General features: G+C 43.7%; 1 long non-coding RNA gene across 1 annotated transcript in view; it reads left to right on the top strand.

Moving 5' to 3' along the window:
• LOC309333672 overlaps positions 1 to 17,263 on the top strand; it is a 38,430-nt gene extending 21,167 nt beyond the window's left edge. Inside the window, exon 3 of the long non-coding RNA XR_014152662.1 lies at positions 17,184 to 17,263. This is a non-coding gene — a long non-coding RNA (uncharacterized lncRNA). The remainder of the gene's footprint in view (positions 1 to 17,183) is intronic.
• Positions 17,264 to 17,825: the final 562 nt, after the last annotated feature.

Consider the following 17,825-nt stretch of genomic DNA (forward strand, 5'->3'; position numbering starts at 1 on the left):
CTGCTATGATTAAATGGGCACAAGATGTTGGACATAACATAATGATGGCTGACTGGGAACAGTTATGGACCACAGGTATGAAATTTACGGCATGTAATGCCCTAAGAGAGAATTTAATGAAAATGATTTACAGGTGGTACATGACACCAGTCAAGCTTGCAAAAATTTACCATTTGCCTGAAAATAAATGTTGGAAATGTAATGAGACTGAAGGTACATTCTTTCACCTTTGGTGGACATGCCCAGGGATTAAGACATTCTGGGAGATGATTTACAGTGAAATGAAAAAGGTATTTAAATATACCTTTCTGAAGAAACCAGAGGCCTTTCTCCTGGGCATGGTCGGCCAATTGGTGCCAAAGAAGGACAGAACTTTCTTTATGTATGCAACAACAGCAGCAAGAATACTCATTGCGAAGTATTGGAAGACACAAGATTTACCCACCTGGGAAGAATGGCAGATGAAGTTGATGGACTATATGGAATTGGCGGAAATGACTGGCAGAATCCGAGACCAGGAGAAGAGTCGGTGGAAGAAGATTGGAAAAAATGTAAAGATTATTTACAGAAATATTGTAAAATTAATGAGCTTTAGAAAAATGGTGGAATGAAGTTATATGGCTTTGGCAGAAATGTTATAAGGAACTAGGTACAGATAGACTGTTAATGTATTAAAGGGAAAAAACAAGGTCAGAATATGTTAAGATTAATTACAGGACAGAAAACAGGAAGATGGAAAGGAGCTGCTGAAACAATTAATTGAAGTGGAATACAAAAAGGGAGGCGTGAGGAAGTCAATGAAACAAGTGAATGAAAGATAAGCTTGAAAATATTGGAAGTGTTTTTAATTGTTCTTGTTTTGTTTTGTTAATTCAATGTTATATGTAGTGTTTTTGTTTTTGTTTTTGTTTCTGTTTTTGTATTGTATTATTTTGATTTGTTTAATTCTTTTTCTTTCTTTTTGTAATCTTTAAACTCTTAATAAATATTATTTAAAAAAAAACAAAAAACAGAAGGCCCTCAGCACTGGACCTCAGTGTCTGGGCAGAACGATGGGGGTGGAGATGCTCCTTCAGGTATACTGAAGGCTTTAAACGTCAGCACCAACACGTCAGGTATACTTTAGGGCTTTAAACGTCAGCACCAACACTTTGAATTTTCCAGTTTTCAAACCTTTTTCAGAAGATGAATGTCTGGCGCAGTTTCCACAGCTTCCGATTGGCTGCAGGAGCTTCCTGCAGCCAATCAGGAGCTGCGCTTTGGTTTCTGAATATTTTGGAAGTCAAATGGACTTCCGAAACGGATTCTGTTCAACTTCCAAGGTACGACTGTATATGGCCAGGGAAGACCCATTGGCAAAGGGTGGTGGGGTTTTTTGGGGGTTGTGGCCTCTTCTTTAAAAAGAAATTGCAATTAATATAGAATTTACCATGAACTTTCATAAGAAATAAAATCAGCAATAAGCCAGAACAGGTTAAAACCTACACTAGCAGTCTACATATCTGGACCGGCTTGTCTAAATAAAAAAATTGTGTATAAGGTCCCAGGCCCAGTACCCAAATTCTTCTCCAGGTAGGGCCAGAAGTGTCTCCTATCTGAAACCCTAGAGAGCTGCTGTTGGTTGGTGTAGAGCAGTGTTTCCCAAACTTGGGTCTCCAGCTGCTTTTGGACTACAGTTCCCATCATCATCCCTGACCACTGGTCTTGCTAGCTGGGGATGGTGGGAGTTGTAGTCCAAAAACAGCTGGAGACCCAAGTTTGGGAAACACTGGTGTAGATAATAATGAGCCAAGTGGACCTAGCAGTTTGACTCAGTATAAGGCAGCTTCCTACATTTTTATTTATTCAGAATGATGAGGACTAGACAATGTATGTTAAAGGGAAACAGCCATAGGCCAGTGGTGGAGCTCCTGCAATGTATGCAGATGGTCCCATGTTCAATCCCCAGGGGCATCTGCAGGTAGGACTGGGAAGACTCCCTATTTCTGCCACAGAACTACAATTCCCAGAGTTCCCTGCAAGGGGATTGATTATTAAACCACCCTCGGAATCATAGGTATGTAAGGGGAAATACGTGTTTGTGTGTGTCAGGGACCTCTTAACAACTCTCAGCACTCTGAACAAACTACCACTCCCAGGATCCTTTGGGCAAAGAATGGTTTAAAGTGGTTTTGTTGTTGTTTAGTCATTTAGTCGTGTCTGACTCTGCGTGACCCCATGGACCAGAGCACGCCAGGCACTCCTGTCTTCCACTGCCTCCCGCAGTTTGGTCAAACTCATGCTGGTAGCTTCGAGAACACTGTCCAACCATCTCGTCCTCTGTCGTCCCCTTCTCCTTGTGCCCTCAACCTTTCCCAACATCAGGGTCTTTTCCAGGGAGTCTTCTCTTCTCATGAGGTGGCCAAAGTATTGGTGGCCAAAGTATTTAAAGTGGTATCATAGGGCTTTAAATGCTTCAGCTAACTCTTAAGTTTGTTTTTATGTGGGAGATGTTTTCAGGACAGTCTCTTATGCATTTATGAAGTTGTTTGTTTCATTATTCCTTTCTCTTGCTATAGTTTGTGCTCTGCTTTCTGTTGCATCTTGGCAAGTTGCCTGCTAAATTTATTTGAATAATAATAATAATAATAATAATAATAATAATAATAGCAACCTCAAAACAATTTTTAAAGAGAAAGGGATGCTTTGTGAAGAACCAAGAAACCAAGCCTTACGAGGAACAGTTGAGGGAGGTGGAAACATTTAGCCTGGAGAAGGGAAGAAAGGAGATATGATAGCCATCTTCAAATATCTGAAGGGCTGTCACATGGAAGATGGAAAAAGCTTGTTTTTGTTGCTCGGGAGGGTAGGACCTGAACCAGTGGTTTCAAGTTACGAGAAAGGAGTTTCTAAGTAAACATTAGGAAGTACTTCCTGAGGGCAAGAGACATTCAACAGTGGAACGGACTCCCTCGGAAGGTGGCGGGCTCTCCTTCATCGGAGGTTTTTAAAGAGAGGTTGGGTGACCATCTCTTCTAGGTACTTTAGCTGCAATCCCTGCATTGTAGGGGGTTGGACTACATGACCCTTGGGGTCCCTTCCAAGCCTATAATTTTTCCTACCACTATGATTCTACCAGAAACTTTCTGGCAATGGCTTTCCACCCTTAAGCCAGGCTCATTCATTGCTTTCTGAAGAAAACAGGACCTTTTTTGGAGCCAAGCCAAGGTTCATAAATAAATAAGGGACCAGTCCAAACAAGCCTTGTGAATAAAAAAGCACACAAAGGCTCTAGTGTACCTTGTCAGGGGCTGACTTCTATAGGAATCCAAATTCACCAGCCAACCTGTTGTTGAAAATGTCCCTGAAGTTTGTTCTGCCCCTGGAAACCAACCTTTAACACTGGGGTGAGCCGGCCTGGTGACTATTTCATGCCAATGTTCAAGGTGAATGATCCTTCCTGATCTGGAATCTTATTATTTCCAGCTTTACATCATCTTTGACTGGTTATATTTACCCTGAAGTTTAGAGTAGAGGCTTTCTAGTTTAAAGAAAAGGCAAGTGGAAGAGGGAACATGCTAGAAGTTTATAAAATGTTGCATGGCCTGGAGAAAGTGGACGGGGCAAGGTTTTCCTACCTCTCTCATAACACTTGTGGACGTTCCATTGAAGCTGCAGGTTGGAAGATTTGGGACAGATTTTTTTTTTTTTTAAAAAGGTTCGTAGTTAAGCTATGAAACTCTCTCGCACAAGAGGCCATGATAGCCACCAAACTGGATAGCTTTAAAAGTAGATTTGACAAATTCATGGAGGAAGAGAAGGCTTTCAGGGCCTACTGCCTACAATGGCTATGTTCTGCTTCCACAGTCGGAGACAACAATGCTTCTGAATTCCAGTTGCTGGAAACCACAGGAAGGGATTCTATGAGTTTCTAGAGCCTGGCATTTTACGCCATCTGCAGAGTGTTTTATAACACCAAAAGTTTCCCCAGTTTGCCTGCTATCAGATACTGGGTGACCACCAGCCACTCCATGACTGAAGCAAAGCTTCTTTGATAAGGATGTTACTCACATCCTCCCTTTTTTGTGCCTGTCATCATTTTGGTTCCTGGAAGATATCTGTGTGCCCCATTTTACTGTGCAAAGCAGATATCGAGCGAACACAGGTTGTTTTTATAATAACGAATTGCATTAAAATCACATCTGGATGTCTTCATACGGTGGCTGCATCCACACACTTGAAACACTTCGCCTCCCACAAGGGATCCTGGGGACCATAGCTCACACGAGGAGGGCTCAGCTTTGTGCATGAAAACGTAGGAACGCAATAAGAGCCCTGCTGGATAAAACCAAAAGGGGGTCCACTTAGTCCAGCATCCTGTTCTCACAGTGGCCAACCAGATGCAAGCAGGACTTGAGCACAAGAGCACTTTCCAATTGTTTCCCCCCATCTCATATGCAGATGTAGACTGTCCCTGGACATGGAGGGACTTTTATCACAATGAACCTCCATAAGAAGATCCTGCTGAATCAGTCCCAAAGCCCATCTAGTCCAGAATCCTGTTCTCACAGTGGCCAATTAGATGCCCATTATGGGAAGCCCACAAGCAGGACCTGAGTGCAAAAACAATTCTCCCCTCCTGCAGTTTCCAGCAACTCATATTCACTGGAGGTTTCTAAACAGATTGGGTGGCCACCTGTCAGGGATCCTTTAGTTGTGTCCTAAAAAATGCAGAGGAGACTTATTTTGAAAAGCCTTTCCTTTGGATCGGGGAGTCCCAGTGACTAGGTGACCACCCATAAACATCAGATTGTTGTTGCTGGCATCCGTCTGTCTCGAGAGAGAATGGAGTTCACCTCAGGGGTGAAAGCAAACCACTGTGTTAGCAGCACCAAAGTCACCTTCCCAGGGTGCAGGGAACAAGGTCCCTCTCTTGGCTGTGCTGATGTGGTTCAAAGGAAAGCAGAGCAATATGTTTGGCATCAACTTGGTTGCAGGAATTGCCCAAAGGAGGCATACAAACTGCATCCAACCGCCACAGGGACTCCACTTCGGATTTGTGTAGGGTTTATTCCGTAGCCTTTTCTTCTCTAGAAGATGTCCTGCAAAGCACCAGAGGTTTAGGATCAGAGTTTTCCTTTTCCTAGATGGGCTGCCTTCCTAGGTTGACCAGCCCCCTCTGCCCCCACAACAGGTACAGAAACCACCTTCTTAACCATCTGATGCATTAATTGGCATCATCGGCTCAATCGCTACCCTCACCTGTTTTAGCCAGCCAGTCGAAGCCATTTCCTTGGGTGTGGCTGCTGTCACATATGAACACTTCTATGAGCCACAGTTGAGAGCTGAGTGCATGGTGGGGACCAAAAATGGGCAAACTACTCCAGAAAGAGCATGACATGTACCTGACCAAAGGTACTACCCCTCCTCTAACACTCCATACACTCTGGTAGGGACACAGGCGGCACTGTTGTCTAAACCAGTGAGCCTCTTGGGATTGCTGATCTGAAGGTCTGTGGTTCGAATCCCCATGACTAGGTGAGTTCCCATTGCTCTGTCCCAGCTCCCAACATAGCAGTTCAAAAGCTTACTGGCACGAGTAGATAAATAGGTACCGCTGCAGTGGGAAGGTAAACGGCGTTTCCGTACGCTCTGGTTTCCATCACGGTGTCCCGTTGTGCCATAAGTGGTTTAGTCATGCTGGCCACATGACCTGGAAAGCTGTCTGTGGACAAACATCGGCTCCCTTGGCCTGAAAGCAAGATGAGCACCGCAACCCCATAGTCACCTTTGACTAGATATAATCATCCAGGGGTCCTTTACCTTTTACCTACACTCAGATAAGCATCACAAAAATGGGCTGTACAGGTAAATTAGAACATGTACAGAATACAATTTTTTCCAATACATATACAAGTCTGCCACTCAGACATTTAATAGAATCATAATTGTAGAGTTGGACCCCAAGGGTCATCTAGTCCAACCCCCAGCAATGCAGGAATCTCAGCTAAAGCATCCATGACAGATGGTCATCCAACCTCTGCTTAAAAACCTCCAAGGAAGGAGAGTCCACAACCTCCTGAAGGAGGCTGTTTGGCTATCAAACAGCTCTCACTGTCAGAAAGTTTTTTCTGGTGTTTAGTCGGGATCTCCTTTCTTGTAACTTGAAGCCATTGGTTTGAGTCCTACCGTCCAGATCAGGATAAAACAAGTTTGTTCCTTCTTCCATGTGACAGCACTTGAGATATTTGAAGATGGCTATCATATATCCTCTCAGTCTCCTCTTTTCCAGGCTACACATCCCCAGCTCCTTCAACCATTGCTCATAAGGCTTGGTTTCCAGACCCTTAATCATCTTGGTTACCCTCTTCTGCACAAGTTCCAGCTTGTCAACATCCTTCTTAAATTGTGATGCCCAGAATTGGACACTGTATTCCAGGTGTGGTCTGACCAAGGCAAAATAGAGTGGTACTATTACTTCCCTGAACACTATACTTCTGTTGATGCAGCCTAAAATAGCATTAGCATTTTTTGCTGCTGCATCACACTGTTGACTCACATTCAGCTAGTAGTCCACAAAGATCCCTAGACCCTTTTCACATTTACTACTGGCAAGCCAGGTGTTCCTCATCTTATATTTGGTTTATCTTGTTCTTCGTGCCTAAGTGCAGAACCTTACATTTTTCCCTACTGAAACTCATTTTGTCAGCTTTGGGCCCAGTTCTCCAGTTTGTTAAGGTCATTTTGAATTCAGGTTCTGTCTTCTGTGGCATTAACTACGCCTTCCAGGTTGGTGTCATCTACACATTTGATGAGCATCCCCTCAATTCCTTCATCCAATTTGTTTATAAAGACATTGAACAACAGTGGGTCCAAGAAAGAACCCTGTGGCACCCTACTTGTCACCTTTTCTCAGGATCATTAATGAGTACTATTTGGGTATGTTTAGTCAATCAGCTACAAATTCACCTAACAGTTAACCTCGTTCAACCCACATTTTACCAGTTTCCTCACAAGAATATCATGGAGGACTTTGTCAAAAGCCTTACTGTGATCAAGATACACTATGTCCACAGCATTCCCCTGATCCACCAAGCTTGTAACTCCATCAAAAAGGAAAAGAGATTCATCTGACATGACTTATTTTTGAGAAACCCATGCTGGGTCTTAGTAATCACAGCATCCTTTACTAAGTGCTCACACACCAACTGTTGAATTACGGTATCTATTCTAGGACCTTTCCTGGTATCAATGTCAAGCTCACCCATTGGGTCTTCTTTTTCCTCTTTTTGAAGACAACATTTGCCTGCCTCTAGTCTGCAAGGACCTCACCTATTCTTCAAGAATTCTCAAAGATCATAGACAAGGGTTCTGAGATTACATCTGCAAGCTGTTTAGTATCCTTGGAGGCAGCTCATCAGCCCCCAGAGAATTGAATTCATTTAAAGTCACTATGTGTTCATTTAATACCTCTTTTCCTATCTTGGACTTCCAAGGGAGGGATGTCTTTTGTTGGCTCCTTACCAATAGAGATAGCCGCTTGTTCCACCTACCATGTGACAGCCCTTCAGATATTTCTCTTCTGTGGCATTAGCTCCCCCTCCGAGTTTGGTGTCATCTGCAAATGTGATGAGCATCCCCTCAATTCCTTTGTTCTTCAGGTCGTTTATAAAGGTTATGGGCTGTCTTACCATTTGGATTGTCTTACCGTGCAGAAGTTGGATATAGCTGTAGCAGTTGGCCTAGTTCCAACCCCTGTCAGTAGTGAAAACAGCACTTCCCAGTAACTGGTACCTGGGACTCCAGACCAGAACTTCCCAGCTTGGGGTACATTGCAGGGCAGAACTTGCCACGTGACTCAGCAAAACACAGGTCACAAGTTGGCAGAAGTTAAAATCTCCAAGTCCATTTGGGCCCCGTTTCCCTGCAGTGTCTGCCATCCCAAATAATAATGTTGTAAATCCAGTTCTCCACAGGAGAGGAATGGGTTGAGTTAGGTCGGGATAGGAAAATCAACAAACGATACTAAGGAAATAAGAATAAGATATATTTTTAGCAAGTCTCTCAGATCTAGTGTATGGAGCTTTCAAGCAGTCCCTTTAAAGGTAAGCATTGGTAAGGATGCCTATCTATTTCTATGGTGCAGATGGGGTCATTAGTGGAGAAAGAGATGGTTGGGAACTGGAGTAGAGGGGTGATGGAAACTCCTTCAAATTGTCAATATTCATTAAAGTCTGCCAGTAGCCTCTCGGGCAGTGGTCCTCTTCGAGGTTGCTGATTCCTGGTGGTGCTATGACTCTGTGGCAAGGCCTCTGTGGTTGTTTTTTAACCAGAGAGGGCAGTTTCTCTATATGTGCCCAGTCTCCGCACAGTAGAAGCATCCTTTCCACTGAATTATAATTCCACTGCTGCTCTTTGTGCAAGTCGTGAACAGTTAAAATATTTGCATGTCAGGTTTTGTCCGGCTGATAGTCGGGTTGAACTAGGGTTTCTCCAGATGTGGTCAGGATGCCCACCCCCACCGTGTCCTCTGCATCGTACAGCAGAGCATTTAGGAGCACATGTGCCCTGAAGGATTGTGGAAAAGATAGCCAGAACAACTTCCCTACAGTTCTGTTATTCTAAGCTGAGAAGCAGGACTTGAGCACAGCAACAGCAGCAACTGGTTTTCAGATGTATTTACTGCTTCTGAGAGTGGGGTCAGCTTCACTGATGACATGAAAGTCCTACAATCTGGTGCAGAAGGAGGAGTGGTGGGGGAGAGAGAAGGGAAACACAGCAAGCCCCCTCGCCTCCACCATCCTCTTGTTGCTATTAAAATGTCACTCATGCTTGTACATCTGTGAGCTGCCTGCCCTGTCCCGGTATTTTCTCACGCTCAGCTGTTGGCAGCCAGTGGAGGCAGGAGTGTTGGGGCTTGCCCCGCCGCCCCACCCTGACTCTCTCTATCTGGCTCATCAAGGCCCAGGAGAGCTGCAAGTTGAGGCAGGGCCTCTGGCACGGGCCCCAACCGCCTGCTCTCCAGCAGCCTCCTTGCAACATGGGCCAGGGGAGCGCCAGAGGGTGGGGGGTGGGGACTCGCACACAGGGGAGCCCCTGCTCTGTTTTCCGTGGCAGCCTGATGATTTCCCCATTGCGGGTGAATTTGCTAACCCTTCCCAAAGCAATGTTTATTCTTGCAGGCCTGTTCTGGTGGCAGTGCTCCAAGGGACACAGGAAACGGCCTTGTACTGGGTCCATCCAGCTCAGTGTTGTCTGCACTGGCTGGCAGCAGCTCTCGAGGTTTCAGGCAGGCGTATCTTTGACTCTACCGAGGATTGAAACTGGGACCTTCTGTGTGCTAAGCATGTTACCCAGTGAGCTTCATGGTCGAGTTGTGGGGGGCGGGATCTGAATCCTTTTAGTCCCCACAACAACCCTGTGAGGTAGATTCGGCGACAACCAGCACAAGTCACGCCCAGTGAGCTTCATGGCTGAGTGGGGATTTGAACCTTGGTTTCCCTGGTGCTAGTCTAATATTCTAACAACCACACCAGACAGTCTTTTTGCAGGGCTTACTGAAGTATTAATTTGTATTGCCTGGAGGCAACTCCTTGTGTAGAGTCCTATCGTTATTCAGCTCATCATCAAGGGTGATACATGGCAGCACCCGCATGTGCCAGGCCTCTTAATGAACATGCAGAGGATCAGGGCAAGTGGGTGCCTCACCCAGCCCTTCATCAGCCAACCTACTTGGAAAGAAACAACCTTCCTTGCCACAACAAACAAAACAGCAGTTTTAAAAAATAAAATCACAAAGCTCTCCATGCCAGGCCATCCGTTCAAACCATAGGCTGTGGCGAGCCAATTGATTTAAAGGAGGGAAAGGAGGTCCCCATTGCTTAGTGCTGGGTTTCAAAGCCAAACAGCCAGCGGCCTTCCTGGCTTCACCCAAAGGGACCATAAAATCATAAAATCATAGAAGGAACCCCAGGGGTCATCTAGTCCAACCCCCTGCCATGCTGGAATCCCAGCTAAATAAGCCTTGACAGAAGGCCACCCAACCTCTGCTTAGAAGCCTCCGGTGAAGGAGAGTCCACCACCTCCCAAGGGAATCTGTTTCACTGTCAAACAGCTCTTGCCCTCAGAAAGTTCTTCCCCACTTCAACGCAGCAGAAGGTGAAAAAAAGATTTCCAAGTGCTGCTTCCACTCTCCAAGGATTCAGTGGCTTAGAGCATCAGGTAAACCTTGCTTTATAAAGCAGCTCATGTCAGAGCCAAATGAAGGCTCACATGTTTATGGTGAATCTGTCAATTTCAGCTTCTTGGTTTTTTCCAATCTCCTCTGTCCACATCAGTTTGCATTTTTCCCCCCTTAAAAGGGTTCTCATGAAAATTCATCTGCATTTTGCGTGAATTTCTCCTACTATATTTTTTAAAATATGTTATATTACGTAGCATACACACATTTGCAAAAGGAACAACTCACGTTCACCTAACGAACATTCTTCTATGTCACTTGACTAAGATAAACATTTATATGCACATTATACAAATTTCTGTGCACATTACTTGGCTGCAGAACTGCTTTGAACATGACTGCTAAGAATGTGAATCTATTTAAGGATAACTATGAAAAATGTTGGATTGAAGTGAAAAAGGATTTAGAAATATGGTCAAATTTGAAGTTATCATTGTTAGGCCGAATTGCAGTGATAAAAATGAATGTATTGCCAAGGATGCTGTTTTTGTTTCAAACATTGCAAATTCTAGACAAAATGGACTGTTTCAAGAGGTGGCAGAGAGATATTTCTAGATTTGTCTGGCAGGGTAAGAAGCCTCGAATAAAATTTAAGATATTAACTGATGCTAAAGAAAGAGGTGGATTTGCCCTGCCAGACCTTAAGCTTTATTATGAATAAGCTGCATTTTGCTGGCTGAAAGAATGGCTGCTTCTTGAAAACACTGGTGTGCAGGATGTGGAAGGTTTTAACAATGTATTTGGTTGGCATGCATATTTGTGGTACGACAAGGTCAAAGCACACAAAGCGTTTAAAAACCATATTGTTAGAAAAGCACTGTTTAATGTTTGGATGAGATACAAGGATCTGTTAGAAAGTAAAACCCCAAGATGGTTGTCACCAATGGAAGCGAAGGCTCAGAAAAAACTCAATATGGAGGCCAAATGGCTGAAATATTGGGAAATTTTGGAACAAGATGGAGACAGAATAAAATTGCAGAGTTTTGAAAAATTAAAAAATAGAGTGCGAGATTGGCTCCATTACTACCAAATAATGGAGGTATATAACACAGATAAAAAAACTGGGCTTCCAGGTGGAAAAATCAAAATTGGAAACAGAATTGTTAGATCCCAAAACTAAGAACTTGTCAAGAATGTATAACTTGCTGTTGAAATGGAACACTCAGGATGAAATGGTGAAATCTGCTATGATTAAATGGGCACAAGATGTTGGACGTAACATTATGATGGCTGACTGGGAACAGTTATGGACCACAGGTATGAAATTTACGGCATGTAATGCCCTAAGAGAGAATTTAATGAAAATGATTTACAGGTGGTACATGACACCAGTCAAGCTTGCAAAAAATTATCATTTGCCCGAAAACAAATGTTGGAAATGTAATGAGACTGAAGGTACATTCTTTCACCTTTGGTGGACATGCCCAAGGATTAAGACATTCTGGGAGATGATTTATAATGAAATGAAAAAGGTATTTAAATATACCTTCCTGAAGAAACCAGAGGCCTTTCTCCTGGGCATGGCCGGCCAATTGGTGCCAAAGAAGGATAGAACATTTTTTATGTATGCAACAATAGCAGCAAGAATACTCATTGCAAAGTATTGGAAGACTCAAGATTTACCCACCCGGGAAGAGTGGCAGTTGAAGTTGATGGACTACATGGAATTGGCGGAAATGACTGGCAGAATCCGAGACCAGGGAGAAGAGATGGTGGAAGAAGATTGGAAAAAATTTAAAGATTATTTACAGAAATATTGTAAAATTAAGGAATGTTAGAAAGATGTTGGAATGAAGTTATATGGCTTTAGCAGAAATGTTATAAAGAATTAAGTACAATAGATTGTAAATGGATTAAAGGAAAAAATAATGTTAGAATTTGTCAAGTTAAATGATAGGACAGGAAATTGAGGAAGATGGAAAGGATTTGCTGAAACAATTAATTGAAGTGGAATACAAAAAAAGGGAGGTGTGAGGAGGTCGCTGAAACAAGTAAAAGAAAGTTAATAACATTGAAAGTATTGGATGTGTTTTTTTAATTGTTTTTGTTTTATTTTTGTTATGTATATGTAGTATTTTTGTCTTTGTATTGTATTGTATGGTTTTGTTATGTTTAATTCTTTTTCTTTTTTTCTGTAACTTTCAAAACTTTAATAAATATTATTTTTTAAAAAAAGAACTGCTTTGAGCTGGTTGTTGCTTTTGGGTCCTGCTTGTAGGCTTCCCACAATGGGCATCTGGTTAGCCACTGTGAGGACAGGAGGCTGGACTAGATGGGCCTTTGACCCAATCTAGCAGGGCTCTCCATAAAGACTGTCATAGTAGAACCTAGGGGCATTCTACCTCTGAATACCAGTTGCTGAGAGAGGAGAATGCTGTTGCACTCAAGTCCTGCTTGTGGGCTTTCTCCACTTGGTGCACCTGGCTGACTGCAGGCCAGGATGCTGAACTAGATGGATCACTGACCTGATCCATCAGGGATCTCCAAGTGGAGGTCTGCTGAGATAACAGAACTTCCATGCCTCTGAATACCAGATGATGTGGAATAACAATTGGAAAGTTGCTATTGCTTATGGGCTTCCCATAATGGGCATCCAGTTGGCTATTGTAAGGACAGGATAATGCACTAGATGGGCCACTGGCCTGATCCAGCAGGCTCTTCTCCTGTTCTTAATTCTGGCAGCAGCAATGAAACTTTCTCCCCAAAATAAAGTAGAGATAACACTGGGCAATATGCCTCCTGCTCAAGGATCAGCAATGGAAGGAGCCTACGTGCCTGTGTGTGTCCTATGTTTGTGTGCGTGAGTATGTGTGTACATGGAGTGTCAACACCTATTACCGGCACGTGGCCTCCGGAGGGCTGACTAAGGATGAATGTGGCCCTTGGGCCAGAAACAGTGCGCCACCTGCCTCCATTCTGTTCCCTAGCAGCGCTGACAAGCTCCTACATGCATTTCTCTCTGGTTTCTCTCTGTCCAGCCCCACCAGGAATTTGGGAAGCAGGAAGCCAGTCTAAAAAGGATTGTTTGGATGGCAAGAACTCAAAACATCCCTCAGCACCCCTGACCTTCATTGTCTTCCAGCGAAGACAGCCCTGGTCACTGGGAGAGCTCGATAAGGACTGTCAACAGCAGAGCCTGCACCGGGAGCAGGTCACGTCTCTGAAGGGTCGGCCACCTCCCCCTGCACGGCGGAGTCCAATACCAGGAGTTATTTTGTGCTGCCCAGAGCAGCCATAACAAGGCCAACCCCCTGCCCTATCGTGCCACCTCCCAGATTCTTCTTCCACATCCTAGCTCATCCAACACATGGATGTTGTTTCTGGCGAGGCTGAAAGGCCAGGTCAACTCGGGGCAGGTTTTGCAGCTGCTCTTTCCTTTAAAAACTGGAGTATCATATAAAGTCCTTCTTAGCCTGATTCTTGGCATGTGAGGCTGGCTCTGACCATACTGTTGACACCACCCCGTCTCTGAGCAGCGAGAGGCTCCAGGGGTCCCAGGTGCTTACTTGGGTTTGGTTTCCTTGGAACAAAGGTCAGTGGAGACTCTGGTGTCTTCAGGATAGATGTTTACACCACATATCCAAAGTGAGCATAGGATGGAGAGGCTCACACGCCGTCCTCCCAGAAATATAATCCCAATTCTAACACCAATGTTGCATGCCACCCCATTCTCCGAGCAGTGAGAAATTCCAGGGGTTCCAGGGGCTTATACAGGGTTTGGTTTCCTTGGAATGAAGGTCAGCGAAGACTGTGGTGTCTTTAGGATATGCTGTTTTAGTTACCCACCCACCTACCCACCCCAAGCATAAGATGGAGGGGCTTGCAGCATTAATGCCCACAAGCAAGATCTGTGTGCAGCAGCAACTCTCCCCACTTGTGATTCCCAGCAACTGGTATTCAAAAGCAATTAGCGCCTCCGACAGGATGGCAGAGCCAAGCCATCTTGCTCTTTGTTTTGGTGATGGATTTCTTCTTTGGTGGAAATGCATATGTGCTCCCTAACCAAAGAAAACAGAAGCCTCTTCTGCAGGGTAAGGAAACTTTTGCAAAATTGGGAAACTGATTTGGGGCACTCAGTCCTAGTGCAGGCAACTTTATTGTTCATGCACGCTTTCATCACTGTGTTGCATTGCATTGCATTTATATCCCACCTTTTTCTCCAAGGAGGTTACACTGGCATACAAGGTTCTCCCCTCCTTGTTTTTACCCTCACAACAACCCTGTTAAGTAGATTAGGCTGAAAGGCAGCGACTGGCCCAAGACTGCAGCCAGTGAGCTTCATAACCAAGGTGGGGAGATTCGAACCCTGGCTTCTGAGGGCCTTCAGACTTGGAAGAGGAGGGGAAAAAGAGCAGAACAGAATAAGAGACTGTTGGCACTACCAGAAGAACCTAGAAGTACAACAGCCAAGAGTGGAAATTTTTTAAGATGCCCCGAAATACCTTTTGGATCTTAGGTCCAACTACGGAGATTTGGCTGCCTTGCTGAGAAGGAATAAAATCATCTTCAGGTGGGAGTTTCCCCAAGGTCTACTCTTCAGCTTCAAAGGAAGGAAAATAAAAATAAGATCAGTAGAAGACAAAGTAAAGTTTTTGTATAAATATGAAGAAGATCTGCAGAAGGGACTTGGAAAAGAGCTAAGAGCATCGGACAGAAGATCACCAGGTTGATGGACTATATGAAACTGGCGGAAATGACTGGCAGAATCCGAGACCAGGGAGAAGAGTCGGTGGAAGAAGACTGGAAAAAGTTTAAAGACTATTTATAGAAATATTGTAAAATTAATGAATGTTAGAAAAATGTTAGAATGAAGTTATATGGCTTTTGTAGAAATGTTATAAGGAATTAAGTATAAATAGATTATTAGAGTATTAGGGAAAATTAAGGTTAGAATATGTTAAGATAATTATAGGATAGAAAACAGAGGAAGATGGAAAGGAATTGCTGAAACAATCAACAGAAGTGGAATACAAAAAGGGAGGTGTGAGGAGGTCGTTGAAACAAGTAAATGAAAGATATGACATTGAAATTGTATGATGTGTGTTAAAGTGTTTTTGTTCTGTTTTGTTTAGTTTATGGTGTTAGTGCTGTGTAATGTTTTTATATTGTATTGTATTGTATTGTTTTTTTTCTTGTCTTTTTTCTTTTTTCTTTCTTTTTTTGTAGTGTTTAAAAGTAATAAACATTATTATTATTATTATTAAAAAGAACCCTGGCTTCTCCCAGGTCATAGTCTGCACTTAATCTTCACAACAACCATTTGAGGTGGGTAAGGTTGAGAGAGACTGGCCTATGAACTTCATGGCTGAGTAGGGATTTGAACCCTAGTCTCCCAGGTCCTAGTTCAATACTCTAACCACCTCACCGCATTGGCTCATCTTATCTAAGGCCTCTGTATTCTGCTGGTGCCTGAGCTGAGGAGACATCTCTATCGCCTGCCCTGTTCCTTCCCTGCAGAATAGGTCAAAAGTGGGATCAACATGGGCTCTGGGTGCGGATTCTACACCGCATTATCAGTCTCTGGAAAACATGATAAAGGAAGCCAAATAAACATTGTGTTGGTCTTTCAAGAGTCCTGGTGCAATGCAATGTATCGCAGCCAGATTCATACTTCAAAGCAGGCAATTAACTCAGGAGGCTTAACCAAGTGTGTTAAGCTGACAGCTGGCCAGTTTGATGGGCCCCAGAGAAAGTGTTTACCCTTGCCTTCCATCCCCATATTTTTTTATGGGGTGTTTCCTATGAGAACAGCAACAAGAGGGACCAGATGCAATTGGGCCTCAGAGCTGATGTTTCTGGCAGCAAATCATAAAAGAAAGAAAGAAGTGATTTAAAAGTCCTGTCCATAAAACAATTCTGTTAAAAGGAAACGCAAGCAAGCCACTCCTGGTTGGCTTATGATCTCCAATTATCTCCCTGTTTGTTTGCCTAGGACTTGTGGGAGAATTATGAGCAAACAGCAGGTAAATGGTTGCCTGGAAAAGGACCCCAGATATTATGTTAGCAGGATGGAGAGTCTCATGGGAGTTTTGCGATAGCAGCAGATTGGGCGATGGCCCCTAAATTAGTATTAATTCCTCTTAGTGATTTGGCACCGGTCCCTAAATTAGTGTATATTACTCTTATCAGTAAATTATTTATTATTAAGAACATAATAATATTTTGGATTCATGCACCAAGTTCGGGGAATCATTGGCTCTCCTGGTGCTGTTGGACTACAGCTATCCAAGAAGGCTGTCTCCACCTGGTCCACCTGGCTCAAGATTGTCACACTCCAGCAGGGAGTCTTTCCCAGCCCTTCCTGAAGATATCAGAGGGGATTGAATCTGGAACCTTCTGCACACAAAGCAAATAATCTGCCACAGACCTATGGCTGCTCCTCCACTTGTAAGATTCTAGTGCTCGTAGTTCTGAAGAAAGGGATGAATTAAATAGGAGCCCAAGAGTCTTTCCCGTGGGTTCCAAAGATCTCAGAAGCCCCCACTCTGCAGTCAGTCAGAGCAGGGCCTTTAATGTGGTTGCCCCTGTTCTGTGGAACATTGTCCCTGTCGAAGTACAACAGGCACCCCCTAACTGCACTTTCCGGAAACAACTGAAGAGATGTTTTTTTGTTCTGGCAGGATTTTCTAGCTGGGTAAATGGGTGTTTACTGCAAGGAGCCTCTGGTTCAGGTTTCAGTCTGGCTTCTAATGTATTTGTTGTTTTGTGTTTATAACTGTCTTTGATTATCTTATGTTTAAATAGCCTTGGGGTGGCAGTTTGGAAGGCAATTAATAAATTAATTGTGATTATGATGATGACAATAATAACAATAACAGTAACATAACATTCAGCCTGATGCAGAGCTTTCCCACAGTTTGCATGCATTTTGGTTAGTCTTTAAAAGCCTCACAACATTATGGATTTTGACCCTCCTATTGATCTGTACGGACTTAATTAATTGTCAATTATGTATCGTTTGCAGACTGAAAACAACAACAGTGGATACTTGATTTTGTATTTGCCAGATTGACTTCTTTTCTGGACAGGGAATGAATAAATGAGGCCAAGAATTTCTGCATTCGATGGGAATCTCTGGCACCCATAAGGATGACACTTGATGCAATGCCCTCCCACCACTCCACAAAAAAAGAAAAAGAAAAAGAAAAAGAAAAAAGATCAATTTTCAGTCGACAAATTAGCTAGAAGCAGCCCCAAGTCGGGTTCTGGCCATATCACAACTCATGGGATTTGTACAGGATATATTTATTTATTTAGTTGTTTGTTTGTTGGTTGGTTGGTTGGTTGGTTGGTTGGTTGCATTCACTTCCCACCTCTTCCTCCAAGAAGGTCACAGTGGCATTCATCATTCTCCTCCTCATTTTAGCCTGACAACAACCATGCAAGGTAGGCTAGGCTGAGAGGCAGCAGCTGGCTCTTAAGTGTCACATGGCTGAAAGGGGATTTCAGCCTTGGACTTTCCCAGGTCCTAGTCTGGTACTCCAACCACTGCACCACGCTGACTCTTGTACTATACAGGCAGACACCCTCTAGAGGGCCATTTGCTCTGCTTTGGACAATGAAGCAGCCAGAAGGTCCAGTGAGTGGATCTCTTCCTCCCTCCTCA

Source organism: Podarcis erhardii, assembly GCF_964252035.2.
Source record: "Podarcis erhardii genome assembly, chromosome: Z".
Taxonomy (NCBI): domain Eukaryota; kingdom Metazoa; phylum Chordata; class Lepidosauria; order Squamata; family Lacertidae; genus Podarcis; species Podarcis erhardii.